Raw genomic sequence first — 18972 nt, forward strand, 5'->3', positions numbered from 1 at the left:
CACCCGTAGCCTGAAAGCCAATGATCATGCCCTTGGCCAGTTTCTGCATTATGACAATATCTGCACCTTTTTTGTGTGTCCTTCCTCCCCCCTACCCACTTTTTGCACCCACTAGAGTTAGTGCCGCCACTTGTTGCCTGTGAGTGGTTACCATATGTTGACATCAAACACATGCAGTGGTCACATTAATATGACCGGACCATGTAGCTGTCCCCAGCAGGGTCATGTTATTTACACAGACAATTTTTTGTTTGCTCACAAATATGGCTATTTCTAGGTGGTGTACATACAATTTTTGCATCGCATAATTATGCTATATCCCTAGTATACAACAATTTATTGTAAAAACTAAGTTTACCCATTTCCTATTGCCCCTAATCTTTGGTGTTTTGGGACTGTTCGGCCAGGTAATTAAGTTTAGTGGTGCTTTCTGGGAATGATATCTCCTGGTAATTTGTTCCATTCCTTTATCAATGTAAGAAAATTTGCCTGAATTGTTTTTTATAATTTCAAACTTACTTTGTACTCATGGTCTTTCCTTCTCTTATACACTCCATCAGTGACAAGTATTTGTCCTATGTTTTTCATGTATCTTCATCCACATATGCTTGACATATTCCACCAAATCTCTTGCCCATCTTTGTGTGTGACATTCCCATTTCAATTTCTTAATCATTGCAGTGACACCACTTGGCTGCTCAGCTACTCTCCTTCTATATGCTGTGCCACGTCTCATTGCTGGGGATGCCACAGTCCTCCAGCATATTCCTTTGTACTCTTGCTTGTACTTTCAGAGCCCTCATTAACATCCGCAGAGACTTATATGCCTTGTTTATTGCCTAAGCTGTGTGTTATATCCCAGAATTCATTGCCACTCTCAGCTTTCGGCATTGTTGGCTCGCTGTGATGTTGTAGGTGCCAGCTTGTACTTCTGTAATGGTCATTCATTAAGTCCTTAGAAAATCCAAGAGATGATGCATGTAGTGTTGAAACATTTTGCTGGGAGTAGGCCTCTATCACTAGAGAGCAGGTAAAACTGCAGTTTTATCCACCAAGTGGTTTAATTGTCCCAGTCGACTGGAGCAACAAGCTCTCATGTTTATTTTGCAACATGGAAAAAAGTGAGTTTCGAGAGGTATTCAAACATTTCTATTTAAAAGGCTTAACACTGAAACAGATCAAAGATAAGTTGACTGAAGTTCACAGCACATCTGTTCCTGTGTTTGCAACTGTTTACAATTGGATAAATAAGTTTAAATGTGGTCATACTCCACAAAAGATGGACAGCATTTGGGAAGACCAATGGAAGTGGGCACCCACAAAATGATTGACAAAATCCAATGATACAGTCTCGAGTGATCAACAAATCAAAGTGTGCAAAATAGTTGAACCCGAGGCACATCACAAGATGCAGTGCTTTTAATTTTGCACGAGAAATTAGGTGTGAAAGAAATGTCGGCAAGATGGGTGCTGTGTTTGCTCTCAGTGGAAAATAAATGCAATCGTGAGGTTGACACTGAGGCTATTTGGGTACTTTTTGATAGAAATCCTGCATCAATATGTAACTGTAGATGAAACACCGGTACACTATTACACTCCAGAAACGAAGTTGTCCGATTAGGTGATGGTCACAGTTTTCTAGGATGCATGCAGAATCATCTGCATCAATTACTTGAAAAAGGGCTGACTGGAGAGTATTATGCATCGTTATTACACCAGCTAAGCAAAGAAATCAAAAGTCCTCATTTGAAAAAGATACTCCTTGCATCATGACAAAGCACAGATTCACAGCTGTGAAGTTTTGATGGCCAAAATTATGGATTTAAATCATGGAACTACTGTAACCATCATAGGCTGTCAGTTTTATTCCTTCAATCTACCATGCATATAAATTACATTACTGCCCATTTTCAGCCTTAGGCCACTTTGTAATGTCTGCAATATAATACCAAAAGTGCAGTAAATAGGTAAGACACATTAGTGAACGACATTATGCTTGAACATTGCAATTGTTGTTTAAATTACTTACATGATATTGGTGATAAATGTGTCACCTTTAAAAGACTTCTTTTGTTATGTGAGAACAGACATTTGTTCCCACACATAAATGTGTTGAACATCACATTATGGTCTTGCACATACCAATCAGCTAAAAATCACAACTTTTACAACACTTCACGTATGCAGAAAACTTACTGACAGCTACCTTACTAGTCCTCGCATATTAATTTAACAGCATACACTGTACTTTTACACATTAAAGGAATAAAACTGATGGGCTATGGTGGTCAAAATGAGATATTGAGGTTGTGGGCTCGTACATGAAGAAATTTATGGAACAAAAGTTCACATTATTGCAACATCCACTGTATGCACTGGTTTTGGCCCCCCCATGATTTCTTTTTCCAAACTTGAAAGAATGGCTCATCAGACGACAGTACATGTCAAATGAGCAGGTCATTGCCCAAACAGATGCCTATTATGCAGACCTTTTGAAATCCAACTTTCTGGACAGCTTAAAAAAAGTTGGGGCAACACTTGAAAAAATGTAGTGTGTTAAAAGGGGAATATGTTGAAAAATATTTTTTTCCAAGAGACTTACTGAATGACCCTTATATCTTACGGCACTCCTGCTATTTAACAAGGTGGCCAACTGGCTCTTCTCTGGATTTTCCAACATCCCATTTCTCTGGATCCAATTTCTGATCAATTCTAGGTCTTTCTGCAGAATCTCAGAATCCTGTAACGTTTTTTACTTCCTTGTAAACTACTATGACATCAGCAAATAGCCTTATCTCTGAATTTACGTCTTCTCCAATATTGTTGACATAAATCAGTGGTCTCCTGTCCTCATCTTCTGTTTTCTCTGCTATAGGTGTTCTGTCACCGAACTCACTACTCTTTCATCCAAGTCCAGTAATTGGAGTTTTGTTAGCAGTACCACATGATTTCCCTTATAAAAACTCTGAAAAAATCAACATCTATCTGTTATACAAGGTCTGTTCAAAAAATTCCAGAATTTTGTCTACAAAACTGTTCTATTCTGACACTTTTTTACTGTGCATGGTCTCCTTCAAAATACTCTCCTCCACAATTGATGCACAGATCCCAACACCATTTCCACTTCCGGAAGCAGTCTTGGTATGCCTCTTGCTGGATCATGTGAAGTGCCGTCTGCGAATTTTCTTTTATCTCATTTATCATTGCAAATCTTCGTCCTTCCAACAGGGTTTTCAGCTTTGGAAATAAAAAAAAAGTCTGCAGGGGCCAGGTCTGAAGAGTATGAAGGACGAGGCAATACAGTGATTTCATTTTTTTTGTGCAATAGTTATGCACCAACAGGGATGAATGTGTGGGTGTGTTATCATGGTGAACAAGCCATGAATTGTCTAGCCACATTTCATGCCATTTCCTTCTCACATTTTCTCCAGGCATCACAACACGTCCCGATAGTACCATCAATTAACAGATTGTCCCTGTGGCACGAATTCATGATGAAATAATCCTTCAAAGTCAAAGAAAACTATCAATACAGTTTTGACATTTGACTTGACCTGATGAGCTTTTTTTGGTCTTGGAGAACATTTCCCGGCCCACTGTGAAAACTGAACCTTGGTCTCAAGATAATAACTGTAGACCCACAGCTCATCACCAGTTATGATTCGCCTAAGCAACATCTCACACTCACCTGCACGATCCAAAAGCTCTTCACAGACTGCAAGATGAAGTTCTTTCTGCTCTTCACACGAGTCGTGGGACAAACTTGGTGGCAACACAATGCATTCCAAGATGCTGTGTCAGGATTTTATGACCTGATCCAACTGAAATGTCACATCCTTCTGCAACCTCTTGTACAGTCAGTCTTCAATTAGCACACACAATTTTGTTGACATTCCTGACATGAGCATCGTTAGTAGATGTCAAAGGATGTCCTGAATGATGGTCATGTTTAACTTCCAGCTGGCCATTTTTAAACTGTATGAACAATTCGTAACACCATGTATGTTAAACACCCATCACCATAGGCTTTCTACATCATTTGGTGTATTTCACACAAGAGTTAATGCAGGCACATTGCTTCTCAAACTCTGCCGTCTTGAAATTCGTGAACTGTGCAGCACAATATTCTATTCATTAAAGCACTGAACACTAACTAATAGACATGCAACAATGAAAGTTCTGGCAGTTACACATTAAACACAGACATGTGCAAGTGTGCCAATCGCATTTTGCTCCAACACATTATCGCCGTGAAATTATGAATGGCCAAATGCCAGGATGGTTCCTTTGACAGGGCACGGCCGACTTCCTTCCCCATCCTTCCCTAATCCAATGAGACCGATGACGTTGCTGTTTGGTCTCCTCCCACAAATCAATCCAATCCAAATTATGTGTTCCAGAAGTTTTTTGAACAGACATCATAAACAGGGACATGAAGTAAAATGTGGACTATTGTTTTATCCAACATTAAAAAATAATGGTCGTTGACTTGAACAGCAGAATGTACCGTCAAAGGTACGGGAGAGCGCTCCACTGTGTCTGCCAGTTTTCACCACAGGGCACTGTACCTTCACTTGGATTAGAGGGCATTTGGTATAAGTGCTGTTCTACATCTACATCTACATCCATACTCCGCAAGCCACCTGACGGTGTGTGGCGGAGGGTACCCTGAGTACCTCTATCGGTTCTCCCTTCTATTCCAGTCTCATATTGTTCGTGGAAAGAAGGATTGTCGGTATGCTTCTGTGTGGGCTCTAATCTCTCTGATTTTATCCTCATGGTCTCTTCGTGAGATATACATGGGAGGGACCAATATACTGCTTGACTCTTCGGTGAAGGTATGTTCCCAAAACTTTAACAAAAGCCCATACCGAGCTACTGAGCGTCTCTCCTTCAGAGTCTTCCACTGGAGTTTATCTATCATCTCCGCAATGCTTTTGCGATTACCAAATGACCCTGTAACGAAGCGCGCTGCTCTCCGTTGGATCTTCCCTATCTCTTCTATCAACCCTATCTGGTACGGATCCCACACTGCTGAGCAGTATTCAAGCAGTGGGCGAACAAGTGTACTGTAACCTACTTCCTTTGTTTTCGGATTGCATTTCCTTAGGATTCTCCCAATGAATCTGTCTGGCATCTGCTTTACCGACGATCAACTTTATACGATCATTCCATTTTAAATCACTCCTAATGCATACTCCCAGATAATTTATGGAATTAACTGCTTCCAGTTGCTGACCTGCTATTTTGTAGCTAAATGATAAGGGATCTATTTTTCTATGTATTCGCAGCCCATTACACTTGTCTACATTGAGATTCAATTGCCATTCGCTGCACCATGCGTCAATTCGCTGCAGATCCTCCTCCTGCATTTCAGTACAATTTTCCATTGTGGGGTATAAAAAGACCACCACTCATGGTGTGAATCATTTCTGGCAAGGTTAGCAGACAACATTCTCATCTGAAGACGGCAGCTAGATGGACCACTGAAATAGCGTGTCTAGATAACTGCATAATCCAGCAGCAGATGCAACGAGATAATCATTTGGACCCCCCCGCCCTCCTTTGCTTTGTGGTATCCTAAAACCTTTTTTTGGTCAGCCTTGTGCTCTCTAGGCATACTTAAACTATTACAGCCCTATGGACACTTATCCCCTACATTACACCCACTTTATGCTATATGTCAAGAGGCTCTATCAGAAGAACATCCACTTCTTGTATTTTCTGAAACAAACTGCTCATAGCCCCTCCCCAGATCGTCCCATTTTCTACAAGTTGATTCCAGTCCTGCAAGTTCATATTTCCTTTCCAATCCTTCTGTGCCATGTTTAGGTCTTCCCCAAGTATTTTACTTGTACCCTTCTTTTTGCCAGGTTCCCACAATCCAAGGGTTTCTCACCTGTACTGTCATCCCATTTCCTACCTTATGATGCCTATTACATCTAATTCTTTTCCTGTGCATTTGCTGAGCCGTATATCTAGAATTTCATTGTCATTATCACAGAAAATCTACTGACAGTTGTTGAGCTGTACCTGTAGAATTTCATTCACATTATTACAGAAAGTCTTATCAATGGCTGATGAGCATCAGCAGACTATATAACTGAGGGCGGGGGCAACGACAATTGTTACTGAAGTTCACAAAGAATCCTACGCCGATTCCATGGTACGGGATGCTATTATTCGGTTGGCGCCCAACAAAGAATTTAGGCAACGTGCCCTTCAGTTGGCAAATCCGACTCTAGATGAAGTCCTATCCATCGCGCAGTCGTTTGAAATTTCTCGCGCCGCTGGAGCGCAAATAGAGGCATCGGGTGAGGTCGGGGAAATACAACCTCTGTGCGCTGTTGACGACGCGTGCGGTGTGTCCCCGCCGGCCGATGTAGCCACAGTACACTCCCAAGCGCAGCCTCGATCTAACCGTAAACAAACCTCTAAGAAACTGCAGCAAAACCTCCGGCAACTTCCTTCATCTGCACGGTGTTTTGCGAAACATTCACGGGAGGATTGTCCCCAGCGTTGGGCCGTGTGTCACAATTGCAAAAAGAAGGGTCATGTGTCATCCGTTTGCAAATCCGACCACATACCTGATGTTCATGACCGTGACGCTGATTCTGCTTCTGTGTTGTCTGTCAATGGTACTTCTTCCCTTTCAGGGAAGTTATTCCTCACTGTCCAAATCCTTGGTCGGGATGTTTGCATGCAGGTGGATACTGATTCTGCTGCCACTATCATCAATTCTCAGACGTATCTTCAGTTGGGTTCTCCAATCCTATCACCTGTCACTCGGCAATTACGGATGTACAATAAACAGGAGATTTCTCTCGTGGGACAATTTAATGCTGAGATATCTTACAAATCCGTCGTTCGCACTGTTACCATATTTGTGGTCGACCATAGTAGCGTGAAAAATCTTTTTGGTTTTGATGCCTTTCGCGTTTTTGGATTCTTCATACATGACTCTGTCAATATCGTCTCTGATGCCATTCCTTATGCTCAATTGGATTCCTTGTCAATGACATTTTCGTCCCTTTTTTCTCCTGGGTTAGGCCGTGCAAACGACTTTGAAGCTCATATCACACTCTAACCCACCACTCGGCCTAAGTTTTTTTGGGCTCGGCCCATTCCTGTGGCCCTTCGTGATCGGGTCAAATGGGAGCTGGACCGTCTCACTGCTTCAGGGGTCTTGCTTCCTGTCACTTCAAGTGAGTGGTCCTCTCCTATCGTTGTCATTGCTAAGCCCAATGGTGATATTCGTCTCTGTGGCGATTTCAAAGCCACTGTAAATGCTCAATGCCTCATCGACACTAGCCCTATGCCCGGACCTGAAGAATTGTTCACTAAACTTGCTGGAGGCCAGTATTTTTCTAAAATTGACCTGTCAGAAGCTTATCATCAACTTCCTCTCGACGCTGCTTTCCAGCAGTTTCTGGTCTTTAACACGCCTTTCAGCCTCTATCAATACCAACAATTGCCATTCGGGGTTGCCAGCACCCCTGCTCTCTTTCAGCGATTCTTGGAACCATTATTGCTCCCTGTCCCTGGGTGTATAAATTACATGGACGACATTGTTGTCACTGGCTCCACCACTGAAGAACATCTTCAGAATCACCGCACACTTTTTCATGTCTTACAGACTGCCAGTCTGAAGTGTAATCTTCAGAAATCACAATTTTTTCAGGCATCTATCACGTACTTGGGGTTCCAACTCTCTCGGGATGGTATTCGTCCGCGTCAGCAAACTGTCGCTGCAATCGATGCCCTTCCTTGCCTTACATCTGTTAAGGAACTGCAGGCCTTCTTGGGGAAAATAGCATACTATCACAAGTTTTTACCATCTGCGGCTTCGGTGGCTCAGCCGTTGTATCGCCTGTTGCATAAAAACATGCCCTTTCACTGGTCCGCGTCATGCGATGCGGCTTTCCAGAAATTGAAGACTATGCTGAAACAGGCCCCGTGCCTGGCTACTTATCGACCTGGCCAACATCTCGTTCTTGCCACGGACACCTCTCAATATGGGGTTGGTGCAGTCCTTGCGCACCGTTTTTCTGACGGTTCTGAACAACACATTGCTTATGCCTCCAAAACGCTCAAGGATGCCCAACGAAAATATTCTCAAATTGAAAAAGAAGCTTTGGCCATTATTTATGCTCTCCATAAGTTTGGTGTTTTTCTTTATGGATCCAAATTTCATTTTGTTACGGACCACAAACCACTTGTTTCCTTGTTTCATCCATCAACGTCGCTTCCCTACAAGGCTGCACACTGCCTCCAGCGTTGGGCTCTTTACTTGTCTCGTTTCAATTATGAGATTCATTTCTGGCCGACAGCTCACCATGCGAATGCTGATGCACTGTCTCGCCTTCCCATGGGTCCTGATCTGGCATTCAATAGGGACAAACTTTTGTGTTTCCACCTGGATGTTGCCGAGCAGCGGGTTGTGGACGGGTTCCCCATCACCGGGGACTGGCTGGTGGCTGCTACGGGTTCTGATCCTACCCTCTCCCAGGTTTTACGCTGTATTCAGAAGGGTTGGCCAGATCATCCGTCCGCTAAGACTTCTGATCCATTGCGGAACTACTTTGCTTTGTGTTACCGCCTCACGGCTAGGGATGGTGTTATCCTCCTTTGCACCGAAAATGATTCGCCGCGTGTTGTGGTACCTGCATCTTTGCATGCTCCGGACTTGCGCCTCCTTCTCCAAGGGCACTGGGGTGTCTCTCGCACAAAATCTCTGGCGCGTTGTCATGTGCACTGGCCCAGCATCGACTCTGAAATCGCACACATGGTCGCTGCCTGTGGCCCTTGTGCATCACAGGCCGCCGCCCGAAGTCATCTTTGTCACCGTGGCCTTTGCCTGAGAAGCCCTGTGAGCGTATTCATGCTGACTTTGTGGGACCTTTTTTAGGTACTTATTGGCTTCTCGTTATTGACGCCTACTCTAACTTTCCTTTCATTGTCCGTTGCACGTCACCTACCACCGCGGCAACCACCAATGCTATAGCTCGCATTTTCTCTTTGGAAGGCCTTCCCTCTACTCTTGTTACTGGTAACGGTCCGCAATTTGCCTCTTCCGAATTTTTGTGCCCGTCACGGCGTCATGCGTGTCACGAGCCCTCCATTCCATCCACAGTCAAATGGTGAGGCTGAACGACTGGTCCGCATCTTTAAGGCTCAGATGCGGAAACTCCTGACTTCTTCTGCTGCTGATGATGCGCTTCTCCAATTTCTGGCTTCTTACCGTTTCACCCCCATGGGCGACAACAGCCCGGCAGAGCTCTTACATGGCAGACAGCCCCGCACGCTACTTCATCTTCTGCGGCCTTCCACCTCATGGCCGCGGGTGCCTTCACTTGGCCAGTTCACGGCCAGTGACCTTGTATGGGTACGGGGATATGGCAAGCAGCCAAAATGGAGTCCTGGCCGCATCTTACATCACCGTGGCCGACGCCTGTATGAAATCCAGATGGACACAGGTGTTGCAGTGCGTCATTTGGACCAGCTTCGGCCTTGTGTGCCGGCAAGGCCTGTTCCGAATGCCACTACACCACATTCGACTCTACCTGACGCTCGGGATCTTGGCACCTCTCATTACTCACAACGCACCCCTGTCACCATCATATCGGTGCCAGCACAAGAACGGACACTACCAGGAGACGTGCCCATGCAGGAACCGGATGATCATCATCTGTCGGAGCAACTCTAACGTGCCTACTTCTCCTATGGTCACCGACACATCGCCCATGCCTCCTGTTATAACAACCAGACTTGCCGCAATGGGTAGATTGGTGCACAGGGACCCAGCAGATTTGACCCCTACGTCTCCTGTCATCTCGACCCATTATCATCGGGGACACTTCCGTCCGTACGGAAAGCCTCCTCCTCAAGACTTTACGGCCAGTCAAACACCTATGGACGTTAGCAATCTACAGGCCACCTCCATGAAGAGCAGTGCAAAAAATTCAAAGGGGGGAAAAATGTTGTGACTCGCCGATCTTTCAAAGTGCCGCCGCGCAGTTACACGCGTCCGCTACGTGCGGCGCTGTCTGCCACCCATGCAGCAGCCGCGCCACCTAAGCAGCCAGCCAGCCAGCGGCCACTAGACTTGGACTCAGTGGTGATTTAAATGTTACCGTGTACACATGTCTTACTTTGTCTACTTGCTCTGCGCCTTACATGTGTTGTGTCGTTTTTGAAATATATGTGTTCAACTTGATGTTATAACAGTTACAAGAAAAATGTGCTACTTTTGCAGATGCAAATGCGAAGAGTTCATTATGAGAAGAGAAATTAGGGAAATGTTTATTCAGAAGCAGAAGATTAATGACGATTTGTATACGCTGCATTTTGAGTTGGCAATGCTTGTTACTCCTTTAATGTTTGATCTTTTGTTTGTTGTTGTAGGGAAACAATGAATAAAATAGTGAATGAAACAAGGCTAATGCATGATAACAAAAAATTCTGAGATTAGTAGGTCAGTTTGCTGATGTTGGTGCACACAGCGAACCAAAAGTTGGTTTTTACCCTAGGGTGCTAAATCTGACAAACATCTGCTGGTCAGGCCAACGTTGATGAGACAGGAGGATCCTTCAGCAAAGTTACTAGAAAATGCCTGAATTTTTCAAAAGAAACACTTCCTGTACAATCACCAATATTCAGTCAGGGACAGTTATGAATTATTGAGTACATTAATGATATAATGGAAACTGCAGATCTGAAATTTGTGTCTTTGGGCATAGTAGACTTGCATACTAACATATTGTTGGGCAGCCCTTTTGAAATTATTAGGAACAAAACAGGCTAGCTTGGAATGAGATTTATGAGACTATGATCTGCTGTTTTTAAATTTGTGGATGGGCTGAGTGTGGCAAGTTCCATTTCTGACCAGCTAGCCGATATTTTTATTAATTACCTTGAAAACAAGTTTTTTTCCTTGAAAATCTCAGACTGGCAGAATGTTTTAGATATATAGATGACACACTTTTGTTAATAAAATGCAACAATAATACATCTTTTGCAAAGTTTAATGGTTTACATGACAAAATCAAACTTACATGTGATGTGGAAACTAATATATTTTATATTTGGAGTGAAAATGGGAAACATGCCTTTGGTGTTTTCCAGAAAAACACTTGTAATAATAGTTTTGTATACCTTCATTTAAACACCACCCGAGTCAGCATAGAAATGGGTTTTTAAGTTTGCTATTAACTGTCTATTTAAGCTCCCATTATCACAGGCAGAGTGTAAAGCAGTAAGATATTATCTAGCATATTGCAAAAGTGAATATTATCCACAGTATCATGTGAGTAATATTTACACACATCAAAAAAAGTTTTGCATCACCTCGGTTCCAAGAGTTCCAGAACCTGTAGAGAAAATTGGAATAGAGATCAACATAAACATAATTTCTGCCCTTTTTATTGCTCATGGAGACCACATGTTGCATGTTGTACCACCACCAGACAGTGAGACCTCCAGAGGTGGTGGTCCAGATTGCTGTACACACCGGTACCTATAATACCCAGTAGCATGTCCTCTTGCATTTATGCATGCCTGTATTCGTCGTGGCATACTATCCACAAGTTCATCAAGGCATTGTTGGTCGAGATTGTCCCACTCCTCAATGGCAATTTGGCATAGATCCCTCAGAGTGGTTGGTGAGTCACATCGTCCATAAAAAGCCCTTTTCAATCCATCCCAGGCATGTTCAATAGGGTTCATCTCTGGAAAACATGCTGGCCACTCTAATCAAGCAATGTCTTTATCCTGAAGGAAATCATTCACAAGATGTGCACGATGGTGGTGCGAGGTCAAGGGAAATGACTGATTCCAATTTTCGTAGTTTTATATGTAGGTGTTGGTGTTTTAGATTAGATTAATACTTGTTCCATAGATCATGAATACGACACTTAATAATGATGTGGAACGTGTCAGGTTAATAAAAGATGTCTGTACAAGATATTACACTACACAAAATATTGCATGACACTAATGTTTAAGTTTTTTTGTTTTGTTTTTTCCCCCTTAATTTATATCTAAAAATTCAGCCAATGAGTAGAAGGAGTTGTCATCTAGAAATTCTTTTAATTTATTTTTAAATATTAGTTGGCTATCTGTCAGGCTTTTGATGCTGTTTAGTAGGTGACCAAAGACTTTTGTGGCAGCATAATTTACCCCTTTCTGTGCCAAAGTCAGATTTAACCCTGCATAGTGAAGATCGTCCTTTCTCCTGGTGTTATAGCTACGCACACTGCTATTACTTTTGAACTGGGCTGGATTATTAACAACAAATTTCATAAGTGAATATATATACTGTGAGGTTACTGTGAGGATCCCTAGATCCTTAAATAGATGTCTGCAGGATGACTGTGGGTGGGCTCCAGCAATTATTCTGATTACATGCTTTTGAGCAATGAATACTTTTCTACTCAACCATGAATTACCCCAGAATATGATGCCATATGAAAGCAGTGAATGAAAGTAGGCATAGTAAGCTAATTTACTGAGATTCTTATCACCAAAATTTGCAATAACCCTAATAGCATACGTAGCTTAACTCAAGACGTTTCAGCAGACCATCAATGTGTTGCTTCCAGTTTAACCTCTCATCAATGGACACGCCTAAAAATTTTGAAAAGTCTACCTTAGCTACAGACTTCTGTTCAAAGTCTATATTTATTACTGGAGTTGTGCCATTTACTGTACGGAACTGTATATACTGTGTTTTATCAAAATTTAAAGAGAGACCATGTGCTGAGAACCACTGAATAATTTTGTGAAAAACATCCTTTACAATTACATCACTTAGTTCTTGGTTTTTGGATGTTATTACTATACTTGTATTATCAGCAAAAATAACTAACTTTGCATCTTCATCAATGTGGAATGGTAAGTCGTTAATGTATATCAAGAACAGTAAAGGACCTAAGACAGAACCCTGTGGGACCCCGTACTTGATAGCACCCCAGTTTGAGGAATCAGTTGTTGTTTTAACATTACATGAACCACTTATTTCAACTTTCTGCATTCTTCCAGTTAAGTATGAATTAAGCCCCCCTCAAACCATAATGATTAAGCTTATCTAAAAGAATTCCATGATTTACACAATCAAAGGCCTTTGAGAAATCACAAAAAATACCAATGGGTGATGTCCGGTTATTCAGAGCATTTAATATTTGATCAGTGAAAGTGTATATAGCATTTTCTGTTGAAAAGCCTTTTTGAAAACCAAACTGACATTTTGTTAGTACTTTATTTTTACAAATATGGGAGGCTACTCTTGAATACATTACTTTCTCAAAAAATTTTGATACCGAGCTGTCAGAAGAGAGATTGGGCGGTAGTTGTTGACATCCGACGTATCCCCCTTTTTATGCAATGGTTTTACAATGGCATATTTCAGTCTATCGGGGAAAACACCCTGCTCCAAAGAGCTATTACATACGTGGCTGAGAATCCTACTTATCTGTGGGGAACAAGCTGTAAGTACCTTGCTGGAAATGCCATCAATTCCGTAAGAGCTTTTACTTTTCAGTGAGTTTATTATTTTACTGATTTCAGAGGGAGAGGTTGGTGGAATTACAGTTGTTTCAAACTTCACAGGTATGGCCTCTTCTATTAGTAGCCTTGCCTCTTCTAGTGAAGATCTAGATCCTATTTTCTCCACAACATTTAAAAAATGATTATTGAAAATATTTTCAATTTATGATTGTTTGTTAGTACACTTGTCGTTCAGTTTTATGGCACTAAAGTCTTCCTGTGCTCTTGGTCAAGGGAAATGTCTGATTCCAATTTCCGTAGTTTTTGCTGTAGGTGTTGGTACTGTCAGGGAAGGAAGTGTCCGATTCCTATAGATTCTTGTAATTACTTTTTTGTTTGTCTTTTTGTGTGTTTTGGGATCATGGCGTGTATTTTTACTGTTATATGTAGCTTGTTCCCAAAAAACCCCAATTTCCTGCGGTTGTCTCATTAGTTTGATTGTATTTTAAGAGGAAGATGTTATTGTCTTATTTATATGTATTTTCATGTTAGTTGCCATGTGTATGAAGTGACATCATAGGTGCCATATTGGAGGCACTTAGAATAGCCATTTCCGCCATACTGATGACGTCATGGGTCAGAGCAGACGGGTGGAATCAGACACTTCCGTAATCCCACCCTTCCTGGCACAAAGTAACAATGCGGACGCGATCAGTATTGAACTACAGACAACACGAGACATATACTTGCTTCCTGGTGGAATGACTGGAAGTGATAGGCTGTGGGACCCCCCTCTGTCTAATAGGTGCTGCCCATGCATGGTTGTTTACATCTTTGGGCAGGATTAACAGTCAAAGGGACTGTGTCTGTGATACAATATCCACAGGCAACACCTATCTTCAGAAGTTCTGGGAACCAGGGTGACGCAAAACTTTTTTTGATGTATGTATAACAAAACTGAAGTTAAAAGTCAACAAGGAGTTACACCTGTTGTGAGCAGAAAAGTAAAAGACAGCAACAGCAAATATATTTGTTTAACATACTATGGTACAATTAGTATGAAAGTGCCATCAGTTTTTAAAAAGCATAAAACTACAGTCTCATTTCTGACCACAAATAACCTTGGTTGAAGCTTAGTTAGTAGCATTGACAAAAGAAGTATTTGTCATGAGTCAGTTGTTTATAAATTAGAATGTCCAGACTGTGATGCCGGGTTATGTGGACAAACTGGAAAATGACTTGAAGCGAGATTTAGTGAACACGACGCATTGGGAAGAAAGGCTGTAGCCTAGTACAAAATCTAATTTTTCTGCCTACCTGACTGCTTGTGGACACACTGTTCCAAATTTGACATCACATTTGATGTTGCTACTTAGATGTGAGATGAGCAGATTTTTAGATCTCCAAGACAAGATTGAAATTTTTTGTCACCTGAGGTCTTCTGCAAAATTAGCTCAGTTTTGCTGTAACCACTGACATCATCATAGACAATAATGTTATTAACATCAATTCAGGACATCACATATTTCACAGAATTCTCAACAAACATGTTATACCAAGCTTTATTGTATGTCGTGTCATTCAACACCCATAACTCCAAGTTCATTATGATCTTATTACGTGGAGTGCAACACGTTGTAAAATAAAATAAAAGATAATAACTGTGATCCGATTATACCAAGGTTTCGGGTTACTGGAAGCATATAATTCCATCCGTCTGTTTTGATCCGTGACGTATTGGGGGTGGTGTCTGTGACGTCACTATGGCGCATTGTTTATGAGTTGGTTGGGTTTGTACATATTGTGTTGTTGTACGTGATGGTGCCCTCTGGTGGTAGATGTGGCTGTGCTGAGTTCCACATGTGGTATTGGGTTCATCTGAATTTTGATTGTCATCATGCTAACATGGTTTTGAGTTTAGGTCATTGGTGGCATAATGTGGGTGCATCTTTGTGCGCATGTGTGTGCATGCACGCACGCATGCGTGTGGTGGCCAACCCATGTGGTATTGCTGGAAGCTTTTGTCGGTAAGTAATTTTTGCTTTGCTTTTATTCTATGGTAATTTTGATGTTTTGTCTGTTGTGTATTTATGTAGGTCAGTTGTGTTTTAATTAATGTTGTGGATATTGGGTATTTGATGTTTTTGGTATTGATAGCTGCACTTGAGCTATATGGTCAAGGGAAATGTCCGATTCCACCTTCCAAAAATGTGGGTATTGTTTCTTATTGGGATCAAGAGCTGCAGTTGACCTATACAGGTCAGGGGAAATGTCCAGTTCCTGGGGTTTTGTTGGTTAAGCAGAATGTTGTAATTTAAATTTTTTTGATGTTATTTGATTTATAATAGTGCTGTGTAAAGATGTCATAGTCGCCATATTGTATACGCTGTAACTAGCCGTTTCCACCATATTGATGGTGTCATGGATCAAAACAGATGGTGGAATTGAATGCTTCTGTAATGTCAAGCTTTCAAACATGGTTAAGGATTTTTTTGAAAAAAGTTTTAACATTAATTTTAATTCACATTTGTCGCATCAAGTTCACTGCATTGTTCCAGTAAGTCATTGCCAGTGATTACCTTACTTTGTAATTTATTTTATGCAAAATTGTTGTTATACAATAAACGCTATCAGTCTACTTTAATTTTATATACAAAATTTGTTTGAACAATGGTTATATACTTCATTGGGTAGAGAAAGTTGTTCATCCTATATAATGTGCATCTTGGGTGGTTGTACAGGTCTGTAAGCAGCTGACTCAGTTTGAACTAAGCTATATACGTGCTGAGGTGGTGTAACAACATGTGCAGTTAGAAGCTTTTTTAACCTACGTGACTCACTTGAAACGGTGTGTTCCTTATTATAAAGTCCCTGTTCTGTATTACTGTGATACCAATCCTCTTTTATGTCATTCAATGTCCAGTTCCTTTTTAATTCTTATATTCTAATGATAGCTATTCTATACTGATATCTAGATCTGCAATGAAGTACTGCTTGAGTTGAGATTGACTGCTGATTTCCTTCCTGTTTTGCATTATATGGTTTATAGCGGTGGTGGTGGTGGTTAGTGTTTAACGTCCCGTCAACAACGAGGTCATTAGAGACGGAGCGCAAGCTCAGGTTAGGGAAGGATTGGGAAGGAAATCGGCCGTGCCCTTTCAAAGGAACCATCCCGGCATTTGCCTGAAACGATTTAGGGAAATCACGGAAAACCTAAATCAGGATGTCTGGAGACGGGATTGAACCGTCGTCCTCCCGAATGTGAGTCCTATGGTTTATAGGATGAAGCCTACAAGTAAACATTAGTGTTTTCAGCAAAGCTCTCAACACGCTCAGCATCTTTCTGTGATTCTCTTGTATAATCAGAGCTTGCATAGTCTTTCATAGAAGCTGAATTTCTCATTAGGCCTATACACTGCATTCAGTTATATGGTGGATGTTTAATGAAACTAACGCTGTACAGAAATCTGATACCAGTATTTGGAATTTTCCACAATTTTCCGAAAACGTATAAATGATTGTCTACGCAGGAAAACCTATAATTGCTTGTATTTTATTCAGGAAAATTAAACCGTGCTGCCAAAAGTTGTGGCACAATAAGCTGCCACACTTTTTCTAAGATAATGTATATGAACACTGACAAACGTCCTTCAAGAAAACGATTAACTTCAAACTGGTTGTAGTTTTATTATCGAAGCAATTAGCTGGGCTACAAATCTCTTAACTGAATCTTATCTATAATTAGTCTTGAGATAGCTTGTACAGAAATGGTGCAAGCAACATTACATAACATACTGAAGAAAGAAAAAATGTTCCTGGGGCAGAATTTAAGCTTAAACTAATGATATTCCCATTAAAGCGCTGTCTAAATTCTATACAATAACGTGGCAAAAATATTACATCTTTGCTAATAATGTGTACGTTCGTCGTCTGATAATGCCGGACCAACTATCCTCGAAACTTATCAGTTTACGCTTATCGGGGAATCACAGCCCTGTGATATTCACACATGTCGGTATTTGTCGTAATAGTGACGTTAACGTATATAGGCCTATACACATTTTCTGGTACCGGATGTAAACTTGTTGACATTTCTTTGTGTCATTTCGCTCTGCAGCAAGCGGAATGCGGGGTGGGAAACAAAGTACCAGCGTCGTTTCCTCCCGTCATACTAAGGCACTTTATGGTAAGAACTTCACACTTTCAAGCGAATTGTTCGTTCATTACCTTGCTTATGATTCGTGCCTGAGAACAACTTTACAAACTGAGCTAAATGTAAATTAATTTATCACATTTCAATGACTGATTTTTTCTCATCTTCGAAACACAGCTTCAGATCACCAAATTTGATTAAATATTGTTAATTCTGCAGAACTCTCAATTAACACGATCCAAAAACACCTATGTTTATTTTCGTCACGCCAAAGACATTGCTTCATTCACACACAGACACACACTGCTGCAACGGTTGCCCCACCAATCGCTAAAAACGACGTTCTCGATCATCGTTATTGTATCTACATCTATACTATATATACAATTAATATCCGCGATTTGTATGGCACGGTGCATTTCTATTCTCTTCAGGGTGGAGTGTGAAAAAAAAACCTGAATAACTTGCGAGCTGGATTCACGATCCTCGGCAAGTGGTATGTACAATGGGGACTGCAAATTAACACGAGATCCGCGGCAAACAGGCTTGTAAAGTGCGAGCTGCACATTATCCCGAGATGCCCAACACCAGGTCAAACTAAATTCCATTTACACTGTCCGTGTTCTTAAATAGGTGGTATTTTCTGTTAAATCTTACCATGCTACAGGGGTACTGATATAGCTATATGTATCAGAACTCTCGGAGTCCCTAATACTGAGCAGGATTATCTTGCCTTCGGTACTGCTGCACAATACAGTTATTATATACAGTGGTGTAACGTGGGAGGCCAAGGCTCTGATGCGGTGGGGGTGGGAGGCACTTAGCGGTCAAGCTGCAACTCTTTTTTTTTCCGCTATCGGAGTGCTACCACCTTTGGGGGCTGGACTGGGCTGCCAAGATTGTAAGCTTAAGGGTTCAAGTTTCTCTTTCTTTGTTAACTTTTGCAGGAAAGCGGCGTCTAAGGCATCACTGCATCCATTTTGGTGTGAAAGTTTTGCCTCTTCGTAGTGATTAACCTGTCTATCGTATGAATTTTCAATTCATTGTGCATAGTTTGTAATCTTGTCCACCTTCGGACTTTGAGTGTTAGGCAGAGACGTCTCTTTTGGATTAATTGAAGTTTCTTAATATTGGATCTGCTGACAGTGCCATAGGAGAAACAACCATACATCACTGGTGTAACATAACGTGATAGAGCCTAAGTTTAGTCTTGATAAGCATGTAATTGCTACTAAGCATGGGATACAAGCCATGAATTGTTTGTATTAGTGTTTTTCTGTTATTTATTGGACGTATGTCAGCTTTTTGTCAAGTATGACACCCAGATATGTAGTTTG

At 41.4% G+C, this 18972-nt stretch overlaps 1 protein-coding gene across 4 annotated transcripts in view; it reads right to left on the bottom strand.

Annotated features, from left to right (window-relative positions):
* The window catches only part of LOC124596272 (tRNA 2'-phosphotransferase 1), a 69471-nt gene extending 51562 nt beyond the window's left edge, over positions 1–17909 (bottom strand). The window contains exons 1-2 of one of the 4 annotated variants that reach the window (XM_047135351.1): positions 17710–17909; positions 3689–3975 (exon numbers count right to left, since the gene is read on the bottom strand). The gene's annotated coding sequence lies outside the window, so the exon portion shown is untranslated. Of the gene's footprint in view, positions 1–3688; positions 3976–14799; positions 14955–17709 lie in introns of all 4 variants that reach the window. The other 3 variants (XM_047135349.1, XM_047135350.1, XM_047135348.1) reach the window with 3 other exon arrangements.
* Positions 17910–18972: the final 1063 nt, after the last annotated feature.

The sequence above is a fragment of the Schistocerca americana genome, chromosome 2 (genome assembly GCF_021461395.2).
Source record: "Schistocerca americana isolate TAMUIC-IGC-003095 chromosome 2, iqSchAmer2.1, whole genome shotgun sequence".
Classification (NCBI taxonomy): Eukaryota; Metazoa; Arthropoda; class Insecta; order Orthoptera; family Acrididae; genus Schistocerca; species Schistocerca americana.